The sequence below is a fragment of the Leopardus geoffroyi genome, chromosome D3 (genome assembly GCF_018350155.1).
Source record: "Leopardus geoffroyi isolate Oge1 chromosome D3, O.geoffroyi_Oge1_pat1.0, whole genome shotgun sequence".
NCBI lineage: Eukaryota > Metazoa > Chordata > Mammalia > Carnivora > Felidae > Leopardus > Leopardus geoffroyi.
This window is the reverse complement of record NC_059339.1, coordinates 75509475-75530266: the sequence shown is the minus strand read 5'-3', so window position 1 is coordinate 75530266 and position 20792 is coordinate 75509475. Positions and strand designations below refer to the sequence as shown.

Genomic DNA, 20792 nt, shown 5'->3' with positions numbered 1-20792 from the left:
TGCATCTGTACCCTCACTCACTTTCCCCAGCAGCTTGAATTACTTTGCAGCAAATCTCATCTACAAATACTTCAGTATATATGTCTAAAAGATTGGGACTTATAATTTCGTATCATCATATAGAAAGTCAGCCTTCACATTTTATTGATTTTCTTTCTGTTGCCCTAACTCTCCCTTTCTTCCCTATCTCTCACCTTCTTTTTCCTTTCCTTCACTTATCTACATTTGTCTCCTCCAATCACAATCCAAATACATCTCTTAAATCTCAATTTACAGGTTGCCCCTCAACCCCTGCTCTCCTGAAAGAAATCAGTGCTTTCGTCCCACAGAATTTTCTAAAATCTGGGTCCTGCTGATTATTCCTACATTCCTCCGTTCCTCTGGCCTCTGTATGTCCTATAAACTGGCTGAACAGATTCAGGTTTGAATTTTTATCTTTACTATTCCTTAAATGTTGCTATGTACTTCCATCCAGAAGTATACAATGTCTGGCTGTCTCCTTTTGGGGGTTATTAAATAGGAGTGATTCCTCAGGTCCATTAATTGATCAGGGTGGTACAGCGGTAATACTCTATTATCCCTTCATTTATTGGCTAGAACACAGTTATAAACAGGAATTTCTCTCATCAACCATTTGATTATGCTAAGTTACATTTGTACAGAAAACATAGGATAAATGTTTATTTCCCTTTATTTACCGATTTTCAAAATAAGTTAATTCTCTTGCATCATTCAAAAGCGACACTGAAGTTTGTGTGGTATCCCCCACCTTCCCCCTCAGGATCATTTTGAACTCTTGAATCAAAACAAATTTATGTGTTTCTCTCTTTTAATCCACTACTGTTATTTTTATTGCTTTTTTTACTCTGTTTATGGTATCTTATATACATATATGAACATATAAATTGCTTCTGGATGCTGAATCATTATGTACAGAGGTATGTCCACATCAGATTAGTTTTATTTGAGCAATTGTATGATTTCTTAACAAATATAAATAAAATCTTAAGTAGCATCGTTACCACCAAATAGAGAATAGATTGCATGTTTCAGATTATATGTTCTTAGGCCACTAACATCTGTACTTCTAAACCCATCAAAATGAGAGTAGTTAGAAACAAAACAGAAATTCTAATACCACCTTCTAAAAACTATCTATAATCAAAAAGGGAATTAATACAACATAGAGGTTTCTCAATTGCTTTAGGTATTTCTTAGATTTTAGGCTTAATTTTAACTTTCAGTCTTTTTTCATCAAAGTTCTGGCTTCTACAGGCTCTCTAAGCCATACTTATCTTTCAACATCTGTGAGAATATCTACATACTTTCTTACTCTACTTGTAAATAGCTTCCTGTCAATTTTATGCACTCAGAATATTTGCCCTAATATTTATTTCAACCTGCTTCATCCCTTCCAATCTTCTCAATGTTTTATAAAACAAGTTAAAATTTTTACACATTTTATAATTCATCTAGAAATGACCACACCACAAAGATTCTAGAATTTTGAAGGAAAGAGCCAAAGAAAAGGATATGTGAAAATAAAGTTTCCTCAGTGAGATAAGGCATTTAAACATGAACTTCACATAGTCACTTTATAATTGACAGCAAAAGACTCCGCACACTGGATTCCTTTCTCCCAGTAATGAAGTCATCTTCGCTTCCACATGTGAAAGGCAGGAATAACCGCCAATCTCCACTTTCCACATGAGCATGTTTTGCAAAAATATAATGCTCCGGGTAAAATCAACAGAGTACCTTGGAATCAAAAGTCCATGAAAAACACATAATTGCCCAAAAAGTTAGTCTAATGTGGTGTACCAAGTCTGGAAGTGATTAAGGGCAAAACACTTCTAATTAATAGCTTCATTAATAGCTGAGGTTTTGAAAAATAATGCTGCATTAAAAATTAGTCTTTTCATTTTCATATTCAAGATAAAAGAGTTCTCTAAGTTTATCAACACATTAACTTATAAACGCTGCATTAGCTGCACATTAAATGGAAAACAATGAATCATTACAGAGGAGTTCTGTAGACGGCGTGCTATAATTTAAATATGTTGTGAACCATGGTAAGGTTGAATCAGACAAGGTCCCAATCAGAAATTTTAAATAAATTACTTTCTGGATAATAGGAAAAAGTGACTGCTTATCACCAGTAAGAAGGCAGTGGGCCCACCACGGTCGGTAGCACTTTCCTTGAAAATGACAGAACGACCCAAAAGTCAGTTTCTATTAAAAATGGAAAATCATGTCACCTGGTCACTCTTTTACGATTCTAGATACTCACTAGCCATTGCTCAAAATACACCTTACAACAAGAATGAAGATTATTAAAAATAATATCAAACAGATTCCACTTTCATTCAGAGAAATAAAAGACCTCAGGGACCCCCATCATTAGAAAATAGCAGGAGATCAAAGTAGACCAGTAGAAAATACACAACCTCAAAAGGGGACGAGGTACTGCCCAAGAGCATCTTTCCAGGCAAGGCTGTCAGCAATGTGAAATACAAGTACGAACCCCAGGCACTAATATACGATACCACTAAAGGGCAAGCAGCTTGATATTTAAAAGTCAAAAAGGGAGCTAAGAGTATAGAAATAAAAATCTCCTGGAAGGTGTGTCAGGAAGGCAGCCATGTAAGCAAATGTGCAATAACTTAGGTGCAAGGATCTAGATAATCCTAGGCATAAGACACATTGTTCAGAGACTGAAAAATCTGTTGACCAAAGTATTTTCTGCCAATGAGGTGGTGAGGACCACACCTCACTTCTGCCACCACGGTACAGGACTGTCATAAATTACTCATTAGCTATATTTTCCTTAAAATCATTTCTCTCTTGTCCAGTTGTTAATTTGGGTTCTAGCTTAGGCCATTTACTTTAATAATCTGGTGCTTTTCTATAGGACAGCAGAGTTGATACTTTACTATTCATTAGGTTGACCCAGGTGAAACTGACAATATTTTATCGCCTCTGACTTCAAAAACGGCAACTTCATGTGATACAAACTAATACTTGGTACTTCACGGTCCTTAGGATCACTACACCAGCAACACACGCATTTAAAGAGAATAATCACATGAGGCTTCCATCTCTGTGCACTTGAGTGACTACATATATAAGATTTAAGGGTGCATTAAATATGAAAGGCGGTAACTTTTCAACCTTTCACATCTATTAAAAAAGCACATTATATAAATATATATACATACATGTCCTATATATAAGTGTCCACAAAGGCAAATTCTACCTTCCAGTTACCAAAATTAACTTGATTGACAACCTATAAGTTCAGTGTAATGATTTCTGGGCAATGGAAACAGCTTGAATGGCAGTGCATAGAACTATATACTACTGCTATACCTGAGGAGTGGCCACATCAATATTTTAGGACTCTTGCTACTGCCCAGAATTCTTCTCTTCCCAGAAGCAGAGCGGCCTGCTCCACTCAAGCCAACTGCTGTAGGAAAGCTTTGGGAGGTCACAGAACCGGCACTGGAGACATTCTGAGCAGACTGCTCTATGATGTGACGGCTGGTCAGGCAAAGCAGAATTTTAAATGAGCTTGGGCTTAATACGTTACATCCTCTTGGCCCGAAATTCTTTTCCTGTGCTTACAAGTCTGAAGAATTCTTCATTTGCCAATTGTATTCCCCCCCCACCCCAACTTAAACTGTTCAACATGAAAACACTAGTAAATCCCCTGGTTGCCATTTTTATTCTTTCTTAACTCACAGAATGCTGTCCCAGTGAACTGACAACTGCAGCCAAAATGGATGGCAATGCAACAATTTACAACATATAATGGAACGGGACTGCCTTTTCTATTTTGGAGAAAATACATTGTAATGTCCACTGGGTCTGAGGATAAGAGATTATAGGAACCATTTCTTCAGTCTGATAAAGTACCTGGTAGCAGGCCCAGAAATCCATAGCAATTAAAAGGCAAATAAAAGTTAAATATAGAATTTGTACATCTATTGTACATTATAATCAAAGATCTGATCTTGTTAGCAAATCATTAATTATTCCTTATCACTAACATCCCTGTGAAGTAGTAGGTAAGTGATGGGACATTACTAGGCCATTGAAATGCAAATTTGAGGCAACAGTTACCAACCATCATTTATTTATCTGTAAATGCAAAATGGGGTTAGTTGTGCCTGGCACCCACAGGCAGGATTCAGGCAGGAGGCCTGGTCTGGTTCATCTGGTTTTAAACCTCCTCCTTTCAGCACTATGAGACTACACTGCCTAGAGGTCTATACAGCTATGATAAGGGTCCGCCTCAGAAAGAAGAAACAAAATAAAGAACAATTTCTTTGTTGGTCTCCCAGAACTTATAACACTACAACTCAGTTAAAAATATTTATAGAGGACATGATTAGCTCATTATAAAGGACCAAGTAAAGACTGAAATTTTAGTAATTTGACAGTTCTGACTTATGAGACTGTAGCTTAGAATTATAATGATAAATGATTTCTTCTGGGCCAGTTTTCAGTTTGTAGTATCTCAGCTAAAAATCCACGGTTTTCCCCTGCTACTTTGTAATACTGGAGCTGGGCTCTGTAGGTATCTCCTTTGCCAGCCAGTGGAAAATGTTAAGCTTGTCAACGGAGGTTAACAGAGTGATCCTGCAAGAGTAGAGACACTTCCCTCCCTGTGAAAATGGCAGACTGCTCCTTCAGAGCTACCCCCATCCCTCCAGCAACTTCAGGACAGGTTCCAAGCTGCCCCTCACCTCCCCTACCTGCGCCGCCGCCCCCCCCCCCCCCACCAACCCCCAAGGCTACAGCAGGCCACTTCTCCCCAAGCCCATTGGCAAGTTTCTCCACTTCTCACAGGCTAGATGCTTCCCTCTTTGAAGAAGTCCAATCTCGGAGAAGAGTCCTTTGTTCCTTCAGTATCTATCTTACCTCACCTCAGATGAAGTAGTAGCTACTATTTTACTTCCTCTAGTAGTTTACCCCTTTCTACCAGGAAGCAATTCTTTATAATTTCCCTGTTCAGATAACTGATGTGGTTTCTGTCCCCTGACTGACACACCTTCCCGTCTTTCCCATCTCCCTTCCAGAATGACCAGAAATCAACACCATATAATTTCCATGGGCAGCCTTTCCTTAGTGTAGGTTTAAGGAACACAATTAATTGTACAGGCTCGAGCAGAACTTGTAAATGTAAAACAAAAGATGCCTTAAAATTTTCAGAAATTTAGGCCCATACCTTAGAAGCACACCATTGTATCTCTCCTATAAAACCTTAAAAACTTTATTGAGAACTGCATGAAACATCTTTTTCTTTTTTTCCTATGACTAGCAATAAACAAAATTCAGAGTATGGAAATATTTACTCTGATATTTTCTTTCACGTTAATTTCATGTACTACCCTAGGGAAAAACACATCTAGCTAAAACACTGAATTATAGGTGAGAAGTACTGAGATTTCACAGACATGGAATAAAACTGAATGTTGAAAAATCTGCTTTGCCTTCCAAAGCCTACATATTAATGCAATGAAATATGCTAAGAATTTCTAATCATTATGCTTTTGTTTTTAAATCTATAAATAAAATCGTACTAAACTTTCTACCCCAGGGTTGCATAACACACTCAGAAACCTTGGAGGGAGGGACATTGAAAAGGAAAGCCATAGAAAAACAGAATTGCTATTTCTAATTGTGAACATCCTCAGCTACTTTGAAATTGCAGTATTACTTATACTACCATAAAATATAAATCTATCTTTATCCTACCATCTCGGAAGAAGAGCTTTTTAAAAACGTCCTATTCTGAAATAATTTTAGACTTGTACAAATGATGCATAAATAGGAAAGAGAATTCATATAGATCCTTTACCCAGCTTTCTCTAATGTCAACTCACATAACCATTATGTGATTATCAAAACTAGGAAGTTAATACTGGTAGACCACTACTGACTAAACTACAGACCTAAATTGAATTTTGCTCACGTCCTTTTCCTGTTCGAGTACCCACGTCAGGATCTCACGTTGTATCTCACTGTCATGTCTCTGTAGCCTCCTGCAATCTATGACCGGTCCTTACACTTGACTTTCATGCCTTAGGCACTTTTGATGAAAATTGGTCATTTTGTAGATTGTCTCTTTGTCGAGGTTTGTCTGGTCTTTTCTCACAATTACATTGAGGCTACGCATTTTTGGCCATAATACCACATAAGTGATACTGACTCCTTCTCAGTGTATCATATCAGGGTGAGTATTTCACTACTGACAATGTTAACTTTGATCACTTGGTTATGGTAACCAATTACAGTGGAGTTCCAATTTCCCTTTGTTATTGATAAATATCTTGAGATAGTTTAAGCCTGTGTTAATATACTGCTTTTAGCATCTACTAGTGGATTTTGTCTACAACAATTATTACTGTGGTCTTTGCCTAATGCAGATTTAGTATTTCCTCATTGCTTCTATATTTATCAACTAAAATTCTTCTGCAAGAGTTGTCTCTTTTCCTTTCTTGATAGAGTTAATTAGTGTGGACTCATGAGTATTTATTTTGTTCTAGAGGTTATAATTCCATAAAATATATCATTTATTTTGTTGCTGAAATTATTCCACTTCTGGCTATCGAAAGCACTTTCAGGTTGGCTCCTGTGTCCTTATGACATCTATTTTAAGCCCTTCCTTAAGCCCTTCCCCCATCTATTTTAAGCCCTTCCTTAATTTTTGACATTATAGATGTTCCAGGTTCAACTTGTTTCCCTGCCTCAGTCCTGGATTCAACCACTTCTCCAAGGAGTCCTGGATTGTTTTATTAAACAGTCGTATTTAAAATCAATTTCTGAGCTCTGGGTAGGCACACGTTGTTACTGGGATGTCACAGCTCTTAGGCCCTTTCAGTGACCACAGCTAGGAAATATATGCCTGCATACTAACCAACATATACACACATATCTATACTTGTATATCTGTCTTCATGCATACTAAAAAACCATGACTTCAACTGATAGCTCAAAGTTCATTCTAGTATTTTCCCATACTGGTAACTGGGAAAGCCACTTTTATTACCTCCTGTCACTGTGATTCTAGACCCCTGAATACATATTATTGACTACCAAACTGAATGAAAATATATGCATGTATGTTCCTTATTTTTTTGGTTCAACAACATGAAAATAAAGACTAAAGATCTGACTACATAAAAATTTTAAATGTCTACCACAAAGAATCAGAAAATGCAAATACGAAACAATAAGCTGAAAAGATGTTTGTATATAGATCTATTTTAAAAGTACCAATAGTACCAAAGTAAAGAACTTGGTATAAAAAAATAACACGGAGGACAAAGATGGAGGTGGGCAAAATGGGTGAAAGGTCAAAATGTACGAAATCCCAGCTATAAAATAAATAAGTTCTGGGGATGTGATGTACTGCATGGGGACTATTGTTAATATTACTGTATTGCATATTTGAAAGTTGCTGAGAGTAGATTTTAAAAGTTCTCAACACAAGGAAAAGAATAATCTAATAACTGTGTATGGTGACGCATTCATTAGACTTACTGTGGTGATGAGCTTATCCAATCGTTATGTTGTATGCCTGAAACTAATATGTTACATATCCATCGTATCTCAGTTAAAAAAAAAAAAAAAAACCACCACAGAACAAGCAATTCATAGATGAACTAAAAAATGGTAAACACAACACAAGAAAACCAACCTAAAATGTTTAAAATGCAAATTAAAGTAACAACAGGTATCATTTATCAACCACATAAGCAGACAAGAAAAATAGTACAGTCAAAGCTGGAAACAAATTACAATTATGATGTTTGGAGGCATGACCCTCTTAAAGTTCAACTGTTTGGGATTTTTTCTGAACTTATTAAACCTGTAAATTTATGTCTTTCAGAAAATTTGGGAAAGTTTCAATATTCTTCAAATATTTTTTCTGACTCATTCTGTTTCCTCTTCTTCTGAGTCTCCTGAAAGTCTCTGTGAGACCTTTAGAAATTAAAGAATAGTGCTGAGGAGGAACTGAAGAAGGTATAAATAGTGCCTATTCACACATTGGAAGACAAAATTGTTAACATGTCAACTCTCCCCAAAATTCATCTATAGATTATAGTCAATTCCAATCAAAATCCCAACAGGCTTTTTGCTCATTTATTTTTTTTATTTAAAAAAGTTTATTTGAGAGAGGGAGAGAGAAAGAACCATCAGGGGAGGGACAGAAAAAAGGGGGACTGAGGATCCAAAGCAGGGTCTGCATTTGACAGCAGAGTGACTGATGTGGGGCTTGAACTCATAAACCCCGAGATCACAACCAGAGCTGAAGTCGGACACTTAACTTACTGAGCCATCCAGGCGCCCCTATTTATTTTTTAAAAACGCTTATTTATTTTGCAAGAGAGAGAGAGAGAGCACTCATGCAAGAATGGGGGAAGGGCAGAGAGAGAGAGAGAGAGAGAGAGAGAGAGAGAGAGAGAGAATCCCAAGCAAGTTTCACACTGACATCGCAGAGCCTGACACAGGGCTCGATCCCACGAACTGTGAGATCATGACCTGAGCCAAACTCAAGAGTCAGACACTTAACCATCTGAGTGACCTAGGTGCCCCATTTTTTGCTTTTTTAGACAAACTAACAAATAGATCCCAAAATTTTTGTCAAACCACAAATGACTTAGGATAGACAAAATAAGTTAACAACAGAAGAACTCAAAGGGAGAAACTATCTGATTTCAGTACTTACTCTAAAGCTAAAGCCATCAAGACAATGTGGTAGGAGTGAATAAACAGGGATTAATGACAAGAGGACAGAGGATCTAGAAACAGACCCAGACATCTAAGATCAACTGATTTTCTTTTTTTTTTTTAATTTTTTTTTTCAACGTTTATTTATTTTTGGGATAGAGAGAGACAGAGCATGAACGGGGGAGGGGCAGAGAGAGAGGGAGACACAGAATCGGAAACAGGCTCCAGGCTCTGAGCCATCAGCCCAGAGCCCGACGCGGGGCTCGAACTCACGGACCGCGAGATCGTGACCTGGCTGAAGTCGGACGCTTAACCGACTACGCCACCCAGGCGCCCCGAAGATCAACTGATTTTCAAAAAAGGCAATTTAATGGCAGCAAAAAAGAAAAATGCTTTCAACAGATGTTGCTCGAACAAGTGAATTTCTGTACCTATATTTCACATCATACTTGAAAATTACATACACCTAAATGCAAAAGCTAAAGCTCCCAGAAAAAAACACGGGGGAAAATTTTTTGAGACTCTGAGGTAGGCAAGTATTTCTTAGAATACAAAAAGCATGAGCTATAAAATAACCGATAAACTGTACTTCATTGAAATCAGAGAACTGTGTTATTTGAAACACATTGTCAAGGTAACCAAGAAGCAATCCACAAAATAGGAGGCGATTACTCTTCCCACAGGTGGAAAGGTTTCTCTAGAATAAGTGAAGAGTAGACTCACGGGATAGTACACCCAACTGTTTTCGAAAGCTTAAACCAATTACACTCCACAGCAAGTATAACAAACATTCTATTTGCTCCAAATCCTCATCAAAATTTGATAGTCACACTGCAAGCTTTCAGTTTGGTAGATGAGAAATGATAGTTCATTTTGCTTTTAATTTGCAGTTACCTGATTACAAGACATAGTATCTTTTCATAGGTTTCTTAGCCACTCTTATTCCCTCTCTGTGAAGTGCTTTTTCAATCTTCATGCATTTTTCTTCTCTGCATTTATTTTTCCGTTTTTTTTTCCCCCCAAATATAAATGTGTTTAAAAATCTTTTGTCAGTTACCTGTGCTATAAAGACCTTTCCCTCTGTGGCTTTACTTTTCAGTTTTTTAAAGATATTTCTGACTATAGAAGTTTGTAATTTTAATGTAGTTCAATTATTCATCTTTTTTATTGTTTGGTTAACCTTTCTGTTACCTGTTTAGAGAATATTTCTCATTCCAAGGTCATGTTTTCCCATATCATCTCTTTAAAGTATTATGCTTCTGGCATTCATATTTAAGTCTTTAAATCCATATAGTTTTTTGTGGGTTTTGTTTTGTTAGGGGGGTTAGCTACAATGGCATTAGGTATCCCATTTTATTTTTCTCCCTGTGGTAACTATACCAGTTATCAAAAATTCTATCCTTTATTTCACTGATCTATAATTCTAGATCTGTACAGAATCAAATTCCTATGTCTGTTTAGAAGCATTTCTGTGCTGTCTATTCTGTTCTATAGAGAAGTCTGTTGGTCTGTTTTGCACCAAAATAAGACTACATTAATTACTATAAATTTATAATAACTTTTGATATAAGGTAAAGAAAATCTCTCCTTGTTCTTTAGAAGTGTCATGGCTTTTATTAGCTCATTGCTCTGTCCCATAAACTTGAGAATCAGCTTGTCAAGTTTAATAATGAAAACAACAAAGATCATGGGGTGTTTTGTTTGGAATGGCGCTGAATTTATAAAAATTGACATTCTAATTATATGGAGTACTCCACGCCATAAAGTGTCTATCTCCCTATTTATTTAGGTCTTTAAAAAATGCTTTTTGATAAAATTAAAAAAAAAATTTGTGTAAAAATCTTGCATATTCTTTAAGTTTCTATCTGAGTATTTTATATTTTCACAGTACTTCAAAGGTTGGCTTTTTAAATAATTATATACCTCAAAGGATTACAAATGAGGATTAAGACAGTTAATATTTGCAAAATGCCTAAAACAGTGACAGGTATATATTACATGTTTATTAAATAAAACAAAATAAGTCAAATATTCTATTGATCTCTGGTAAGTTAATTTTAGGATAATTTTGACTAGTTATTAAAACCATGATGTTGGGGGCACCTGGGTGGCTCAGTTGGTTGAGTATCCAATTTTTGATTTTGGCTCAAGTCACGATCTCACGGTTCATGGGATTTCGCTAACAGCATGGAGTCTGTTTGGAATTTTCTCTCCCTTTCTCAAAATAAATAAACTTAAAAAAAAAAAAAAGGGGGCGCCTGGGTGGCGCAGTCGGTTAAGCGTCCGACTTCAGCCAGGTCACGATCTCGCGGTCCGTGAGTTCAAGCCCCGCATCGGGCTCTGGGCTGATGGCTCAGAGCCTGGAGCCTGTTGCCGATTCTGTGTCTCCCTCTCTCTCTGCCCCTCCCCCGTTCATGCTCTGTCTCTCTCTGTCCCAAAAATAAATAAACGTTGAAAAAAAAAAAATTAAAAAAAAAAAAAAAAAAAAGGAATGATGTTGAGATTTTTTATTGTATTTCTGTGAGATTCACATATGAATTTGGGAATAACTAAGACATTGACCACATGGAATCATCCATCAGAGAACTACATGCCTTTTTATTTACTCAAATTTTATTCCCCTCAGTAAAATATTATAATTTCCTCCATATTTCTTAAATTTATTCTAGCTACAGGACTTCCTATGGATGTCATAATCATTGAGGTTTTAATATTTATTTTAAAATATAAAAATCTATCATTTTAATTACACGACTATCCATTCAGTATAAAAATTATTTTATTTTATTATTTTTTTAATGTTTATTTATTTTTGAGAGAGAGACAGAGTGTGAGCAGGGGAGGGGCAGAGAGAGAGGGAGACACAGAATCTGAAACAGGCTGCTGAGCTGTCAGCACGGAACCCGATGCAGGGCTTGAACTCACAAACTGTGAGATCAAGACCTGAGCCAAAGTTGGACACTTTAAAAACTGTAGTCAGATGCTTAACCGACTGAGCCACCCAAGCGCCCCTAAAATAATTATTTTAAACAAGTATTTCTAGTAAATTTGTCTTATCCTGTAAGTCTTTTGATTAGTGGGTAAGTTGGGTATATTTTGGCATCTACATTCTTTCTATAGTAAAATGCTGACAATGTGTTTGTTTTTAAACTGGGTTGTCCAGGTTTTTTCCTCCTGGTTCTTAGGGTCTTGCTGATTTGAAGGGTCTTTCAAAAAATCATCATTTTCTACATTTTCTATTTTGTTCACCAGTAGATAGAAAAGCTCCTGATTCTTGAGTGTCTTGCTGACTAGCCATGTGGATACCCTTGAGTGATATTATCTACCTTTGGTTTTAAAAGCCTTAATACCGTGTCTACCATGAAAAAGCTAGCATAAGGGGGGCAGCATAGAAGCTGGAAAGCTTGGCATTAACCGGGTGAGAAATGAAGGTAGCCAACCAGAGTGATAACAGTAAAGGTGGTAAGAAGTAGCTGAATTTTTGTATGTATCTTGAAGGCAGAGTCAGTAAGGTGTCCTGATGGATCTAATGTTTGTCCATCTGTTTTGTAGAGTCTAGCCTTATCTTTGACAGTTTCTCTTTGTAGACACAGTGTGATGCCAAACTTCAACTTCTAAAGCACACAAAAATCAGTGCTTACTGTCCTTTAGCGTTGAGAGCCCAGGCAGCCACCAACCACCTCTAAGGAGCCCCAGGGCTCTGCAGAACAGAATTTGAAAACCCAAGGTTTAAGGAAGGAACTTTACATTTGTTGATTTCATACAAGCATCCAGGTCCTCTAGTGGCCTGGGTGGCATTAAGAAGTTCACCAGCATTTGCTGTACGATCACGGAAGACAGAGGTAGAGCAATAACACATAGACCTGGGCATCTGACCATTGCACAGAGTCCTAGAAATTAGGTTTTCTAAGGACATGGCAGGCAATCTACAAACAAGTTCACAAAACGTGTCCGTTCACTTCTTACTGGAAGTCTTTTTAGGAGACCTACCAAAAGTTTTGCAGCTTTTGTGTATGTGTATTTTTAAAGTAATCTCAACGGCTCTACACCCAATGTGGGGCTCAAGCTCATGACCCTGAGATCAAGAGTCACGTGCTCTACTGAGCCAGCCAGTTGCCCCAAGTTCTGCAGCTTTTGAAGGGATTAGAATAGCTGTTCTCTATTGTCCCTTTTGGATATAAAATTGTTTGAACTTACAGAATTAAACATATTAACCATGGTGACACTGGAGCACACATAGACGAAGACACACAAATAAGAAAAAACCATGCTACAGTGCTATCAGAAAACTTCAGATCAAGGTTATTTAAAAACTAGAAATAGGAATGTCCTTTGCAAAAAGAAAAAAAAGGGGGGGGGGGTTGCTACTGGCACTACAATGCTAAGACTTGTCACTGAATCACCTACTCAGGCAGCTCAGTGACAAGAAATAAAGGAAATTAAAAATTGAAATCAAAATTGAAAACTGAATTAAGGATATTAATATATACGTTAGATGGGACAGGAGAGTCTTATGCCAATGTCACATCACATTCTAGACCAAAACACTGTTATAATGCCTCCGTACTCTATTGTAAGGATATAGATCTCAACCTACTACAGATGTTACATACAGCTACTGAAATACATTCAACATAACACATGTCCACAGAGCTCGATATATGTAGAGAATTAATTTTAAAGAAATGACTATAGCCTGGTAAGTTGATATGAGGTACCCATAAGGAAGATGACAGAAAAATACTTTAAAGATGCCCGGCTTCAAACACAGGGCATAACTGTGGACTACTGGAGCCTATAGAAACAGACAGAAAAATTGGTATAGAGCAATCAAAACAAGATAGCCACGTTCACATGGCAGCAATAAACACTAGCACTCTACAGTATTAAATAATAATACAGTAATAATTTCATAGAACTCTGTGATTTTTATAGAAAATGGTCTTGGAAATAACCTTGTCCAACTTACTTGTTCTATGGAAAAGGAATCTAAAACAAAGTAATAAATTAACAAAAAACCAACTGCAAATTGAAGTTATTTTTGGACAACAGGGATGGGATTACATCAGCAAACAGGGTCTATAATGCAAGTGTCAGGTCTCAGTTAAAAATGATAAAGCTGTTATACAAGATAAATTATTTACAAGTAAAAACAAAGGAGTAGTGAAAATTTCCATTTGATCTGAGCTTAGTTTGTTGATGTGGTTAAAATCGGAAACAAAGTCATAAACATATAGAAATTTATCCCATTATAAATAAATAATTACAAGCATACACAGTGTTTTATTTAAACAATTATATATAATAATGTGGCCATAGAAAAGTATATTTTCATATAAATCCTCTAGGAACTAATGGGCTTTACCACAAATAGAATCAGCATGTGTTGCAGAAAAGAATTTCCTCGGCTTTGGGGGTAAAATACATTTGGGTTCAAATCCCTTACAAGACAAATAATTCAAAGGAAGTTATTTTTTTGTAACAGTTCTCTCATATAGAAAATGTTGACACTAATACCTATCTTATAAGGTTCATTATTTTTAATGTTTATGTATTTATTTTTGAGAGAGAGAGAGAGCATGCGAGCAGAGAAGGGGAGACCAGGGGGTGGGGGCAGAGAGAGAGAGTGAGAGAGAGGGAGGAAGACAGAAAATCCTAAGCAGGCTCCCCACAGAGCCCGACACAGCTCGAGCTCATGACCTCAAGATCATGATCTGAGCGGAAATCTAGAGTCAGACGCTTAACCAACTGAGCCACCCAGGTGTCCCTGTCTCATAAGGTTCTTAAGACAACTTTTTAGAGTAGTAATATACACTCTAAATGTCCTAGCAAACAGCTCTTAAAAGGAGCTGTTTCCTTTCCTTAGTCTTCTATGAACATCTCTAGTAACATTAAAATACTAACGTTCAGCTAACACTTAAGTGCCAGGCACTTACCAAGTGCTTTACATATACTAATTTACCTAATTCTCACAGTAACTTTGTGAGGTAGGTACTATTACTATCCCCATTTTTCAAGTTAAAGAAACTGAGCCACAAAGCACTTAAGGCCACACAGCTACTGAGTGGTAATGTCAAGATTTAACCCTGAGCAATCCAGAATAATAAAATCCCAATAAAAAAGCTGAGCTGCCTAAAGAATTAGGTCTGAGAGTGATATAAATGTCATTTATTCACTTAGATTAGTTCCCATTATCTCTTCCATTTTAAATGTAACAAAAAATTAGAGTACATACTGTGCATTAAGGTAGTTTAATGATTGGAACTACCATAGAACACTCAATTTAAAATAACTAAAGGATTCCACAGTCTACTGGATGCCTCCACTCTGACTACACATGAAAATTACCTGTGAAGTTTTAAAAATCACATAGATACCCAAACCCCACGCCTGATTTTTCTGAATAAGAATGCCAGGGAAAGGCTCATTTGAAAACATTCCAGATTTTAGTGCATAGCCAGAGTGAAGAATTACTTTTCTTTTCTTTTTTTAAAAAAATGTTTTATTTATTTTCCAGAGAGAAAGAGAGAGAGTACAAGCAGGGGAGGGGCAGAGGGAGAGGGAGACACAGAATCTGAAGCAGGTTCCAGGCTCTGAGCTATCAGCACAGAGCCTGACGCAGGCCTGAACCCACAAACCGTGAGATCATGACCTGAGCCGAAGTCGGTTGCTTAACCAACTGAGCCATCCAGGCGCCTTCTAAACACGGAAGGTGTATAGCAATGCAAGACAGATGGCATCTGGAACCAGGATGATTTTCTTTCCTCTTCTTTTTTTTATTTACTTATTTTGACAGAGGGAGGGGGAGAGAGGGGAAGGGGGAAGAGACAGAAAGAGAGAGAGAGAGAATATGAGTGGGAGAGGAGCAGAGAGCCAGTATCCCAAGCAGGCTCCACACTTGCAGCGCAGAGCCCAACGCGGGGCTCGAACCCATGAACTACAGATCATGACCTGAGCTGAAACCAAGGGTTGGACACTTAACCAACGGGGCCACCCAGGTGCCCCCAAAGGGTGATTTTCAAAGGTAAAATTACAAATGAGAAGTGGTGGTAAAGACGATGAAACGCTGAGTCAGTGCAATGAGAAGAATGAGTGAATGAGGTGGCCCGTGGAGTAGGAAGACAGGAAAGCAGAATTACCCCCAAGTGCCAGTAAGTCAGGGTTAGAAACATGAGGGAAAGCAGCACAAAGGAAGTCTCCATGGCTACAGCCCTGCTCAGGGGCTGTCATCATACCATCTGATGACTTGTTTGCATACAGTGAAAATATCCATTTTTGTTATGTTTATCCTTTTAAATGGCATGTGTTCCTCATCCTTGTGGCTACTTTCATTCGTAACTTGCAAGTACCACGAGTTTTGTTATTAATTGCAAGTCCGTGACTTTGTCCTAATCTTGCTGATAAAACATTTGAAATTTGACTTAACTTTCTTACCTTAAAATTTGAGAAATAAATCCATTATAGAATCAACCTCAACCAATATCAACATATTCATTAAATAGACATTCTGGAGAAAAACTGTCAACAATAGTAAATGACAACAAAATAAAATCAAACAGTACATAGTACCAGAAAATAAAAACTCTACATAAAAGTTTCATAAAATTAAAATATTCCTGAGGTAGTGTCTAACTGAGGCTGCCTTCCATTTGGTGGTGTGATAGCTGATCTAATCAATATGATTATAACTCTGTTGTTTTAAAAATTATAATAACAGATAAGCAATTTTTTCCAACAAACTCTTAAGAGGTCTTATCCATTTTTATTTTAATGACTTTCTTTTGAGAATTGAATGAAACTGTGGGTCCTTTTCCCAGAACAGACACAAAAATGCACACGAACACTCTGTTTTCCACATGTAACACCTGTGAGGTCATAAAAAACCTTGACCCGCTAAAGAACCTGGCATTCAGCATTACAGTATTGCTAAAGACCCACTGTGGGGAAAAATACTCATTTTCTCTAATCAAAATATTTCACACTATAGATGCAAGGCATTTCGTAAGTATGGCGATGTGGATTTTGTATATGTTTATATCTCCAGGGAAGCAGCACATCCCCAAAGGATGAGTCAAGAGTTGTTCATATTTACAGGTGACCTGTTACTTGCTGACCTCCCCTTCTTATTTATAGCCACATTTCTGAATCTTACTTGCTTGTAACACAAGACACCTATGTGAAATGGTGAAAATATACTGATTTAGGAATTTCGTTTGGAAGCATCTTTGAGCTTGCCGAGTAGACACCATGAGCAAAGCTCACCCTCCCGAGTTGAAATATTTATGGGCAAGAAATTATCATTGAAACTAAATGGTGGCAGACATGTCCATGGAATATGGCAGGGGTTCGATCCCTCTATGATAGATCAATTGTGATAGATCAATGTGTGGAGATGGCAACAGAACAATATTGGAATGGTGGTAATTCGAGGAAATAGTATCCTCATGTTAGAAGTCTTGGAAGGAGTATAAACAATGGGTGTGTTCCTGGAAGAAATCGACTGCTTCCACGTGCCCCGTCTCCCTAGCACCTATTTCACTACAATATAAAAATCAGGTCGTGCGTTTTCATGTTGAACTTTTTTGTTAAATAAACATTTTTTAATAGTCAAAAAAGAAAATATACTGATTTAAAGTTGCAAGATAGGTGTTCGGACTTAGCAGGATCTTAAAGCATTTAACCTATGCCCTTAATTTATTGTCTACACAAAGAAAAGTTAATCCAATTTCACAAAACTTTGGTGAGTCCTGGGCAAAGGTTCAGTTTCCTCCTCTATTTAGTGATAACAGTAATAGTACCCATTTGGAAGGATTATAAAGTTAAACAAGTTATTATATGTAAAGTACACAGCACAGAGTAAATGCTCAATAATCAGCTATTGCGAATGTGCTTCGTACCATGCTAGGTGTTGGACAAAACAGCTGTCTTGCAGGGTGATAAGCGATGTGTGAGCTGTTGAAGTAGAAAGCGTGTTCAACGGTACCCCTCTTTCCGTTTCTGTTGATAGAAAGAGGGAACTAGGGCACACATAAGTTAGTAACATGCCGAGTGGAAGCCCGGAGAGGCTATCCATCCCCTCACCTCCACGAGTGAAGACCTCACTCTGCCCCCAAGCTCTTGGGGTCAGTGGCTGACAAGTGTTGTCGAGTCCCTCTGTAGGATTTGCGCTGACATGAAGAGAGCTGCCGCATCCAAGGTCACACCCCTCCCTAGGGCACTGGGGATCCAGTGACTGAAGGACACAGGGATATGAAGGCCAAGCCCTTTGCCCCAATTCAAGGACAGTTTGAAGGGCCATCCTGGTCCCAGAGTTCCCTGGGATGAGCTGAAGCTTCCTAAGCAACTGAAATGCAATTCAACATCTCGGTCTGCCCAATCCTGTTTTTTTTCACTCCCTAAAAGTATTGATCACGAGAATACTCCTGCACACAAATCTGTCTGAGAGTCTGCTGCCTAGGGAAATGACTTATGCCACTTGCCCAAAGTCAAAAAGCTAACGAGAGATCAAAATGGGATTTACTACAGACGTGCCAGCATAATTCCACAATTATAAAATGAGCAAGAAGAGACGTGGCCAAACGAAAGAATGAAGCAAAGACCTACAGGCAACATTATAAATACTACCCCAAAACGTCCTGACGATGTCTTTGTGGATCAAAATGAAAATGAAGAATGATCTCTGTTTGAGTTAGCTTTTTGGAATGAGACAGTGTCCATCCCTACATGAAATGGAAAAGGAGAAGGTGATGAATGAAGGTGAATTTCCTGGGATGCTATTTCACTTCAGAAGGAGAGATTAACTGGACCAAAAGGGGCTTTAACGACAGAATAGTCCTGCCCCTTATTTTAAACAAGAGGAAACTGCGACCCAGATCAAGGGCACAAGGAAAGAGCGGCCTAGTCTAGGCTTCTTAATTTCCAGAGTCCTTCAGCTTTGTCTTCAATACGCAATTTGGACATTTTATGTGAAGTGTAACTCCCACAAATGATTCAGGTACATTCAAATATAAGTACGAAATGCATTATAAAACTAAGCATGACTCTTGAATTTGGTGTCAGTGTCATTCTTCCCTCCTATCAATGTGGATAATTGGGATAATGATAAGTTTTCACAGAACAGAATGGCTTTTCAAGGAAGGTTAGAATTCACTATCTATACCTCCAGGTGCATTAGCAATTAAAGTTCATCAAATATTGTATCTTAATGGCCTTATCTCAAAATGAGGATAATAATGATTATCTCATTCAATAGGTTGCCATGAGGACTAAATATTTAATGGTTGCAATGCATTCTAAATGCCACATAAACAAATAACATAGCAATACATATAGCAACTTCCAGCAGGTTAATATTACAACAGGTTATTATTATATATAACTGATCCAAAAAGAGCCCAAGAAAGCCACAAGAACATTTAGACATCTGACTGTTTCCAATCATGGGAGCAAGATTTAAACTGATATTTTATAATTATTAAAATAGGGCAGCCATAATAAGTGAGGAAAATATCAAGGATATTTTACACATTTTAAACTGGTTCTAATAGGTACCTTTTCATTTATATATATATTTCTTGCTGGCTAGAAAGCTCTCAGAATCTCTACTATTTCAATAACATAATCAATAGTATTATTTGCTAAGAAGCATTATCTTTTGCTCTTCCCACACCTAGTCCTTTATTCAAAATGCTCGAGGAATGAACTTGACTCTAAAACACTCAAATAGTTTCAATGTTTGGGGGAATTTTATTTATCTTGCTTCGGAAAGTCGAGGTGGCATCACGCAAAAGTCCCTCCACGTAGCACATCCCAAGGTTTCCATCCTGTCAGAAATAGGCTTTGGGACCCCATGACGCGTCGTTCACCTCCTTGTCTCCTAACAAACCCAAAGAGCAGAACGCAGAGACCCTACTCTTCTTTTATCAATTACCAAGGCTTCTCTGAAAAATCTCTATTTCTATTCTACCACAGCTTTTTAAATTCCTGCTCTTCTCCTAACCTACTTCCTCTTTTTCTAGTTATAGTAGACACAATTTGCAAGTGAAATTACTACAGTTAAGAGAAAATACAGAAGCAATATCAGAATTTTGCATAAAGATAAATCGTGATTTGAAAAGGGATAACAGTACTAGTCTGGATAAGTGAGATAATATGATGTAGACTAATCTGCCCAGCAACCAGCCAACAGCTTGGGTGGAATTAGTCAGCAACTCATTAATTTATGATGTTCCTAGATTTATGTACAGATACTTCTAGTGAGCTATGTGAAAATTCCTGAGAGAAAGCATTTGTGTTCATTTTCCTTGCAGGAAAATACAAAATAAGAAAGAATACGGTTAAGATATTGTACAAAACATGTTGAACTAAATCAATAGTCTTCACAATAAGTAACCCCTTGAAATGAAAGCATCATAAGACTTTTCAAGGAATAGATTTAAAAGCACAAATAGTTTTCAGATAGAGTTAGTTTAAAGGATTGATTTTTGGGTGCTAAATATGCAAATGAACATGTTCCTTAAAACTGTGAGGGAGAAATTTTCTCTCTTTAAGGAAAAGAATCAAGGATGCAGGATTTCTGATTTTTCAAGGAAAGTCTGTCATGTATTTTTTTTAAATGGATATCAAATAGTTATGGTAAATATTCAATTGAATATATTGAATATATTTACAAGAACTGTATTTCATTTTTCAATGTCCATATTCACAATAGTCTCTAAATTACATCTTTTGCAAATGTTTAAACTTATTATTGAAAAGTTTTAGCTGTTAACATAGAACCGTACTAGCAATTAGACATTTCTTGATCCTCGCGAGAGAGATGGTGAGCAAAAGTTTGAAAACCAGCCAACTAAATCAGGCCAAAGTTTCATTAACCTCTAATACAGTCTAATGCCAAGATTCTAAGAAACTATATACACAAATCCTAGGGTGTCTGGAGTGACATAGAGAAGTGAGCCTAACTCTAGGGCCTTTTGTAGAGTGGGAGATTTGAGCAGGGAATGTGCAGAACTTGGGAAAAGATAAAGCTACTAGGGGTGAGAGGGAGGGGCCCG

General features: G+C 37.3%; 1 protein-coding gene and 1 pseudogene across 9 annotated transcripts in view; one reads left to right on the top strand and one right to left on the bottom strand.

Moving 5' to 3' along the window:
• The window catches only part of WDR7 (WD repeat domain 7), a 358314-nt gene that overhangs the window by 129994 nt on the left and 207528 nt on the right, over positions 1 to 20792 (bottom strand). The gene's annotated exons all lie outside the window — the stretch shown is intronic.
• On the top strand, positions 15717 to 17713 carry LOC123587564 (annotated as a pseudogene).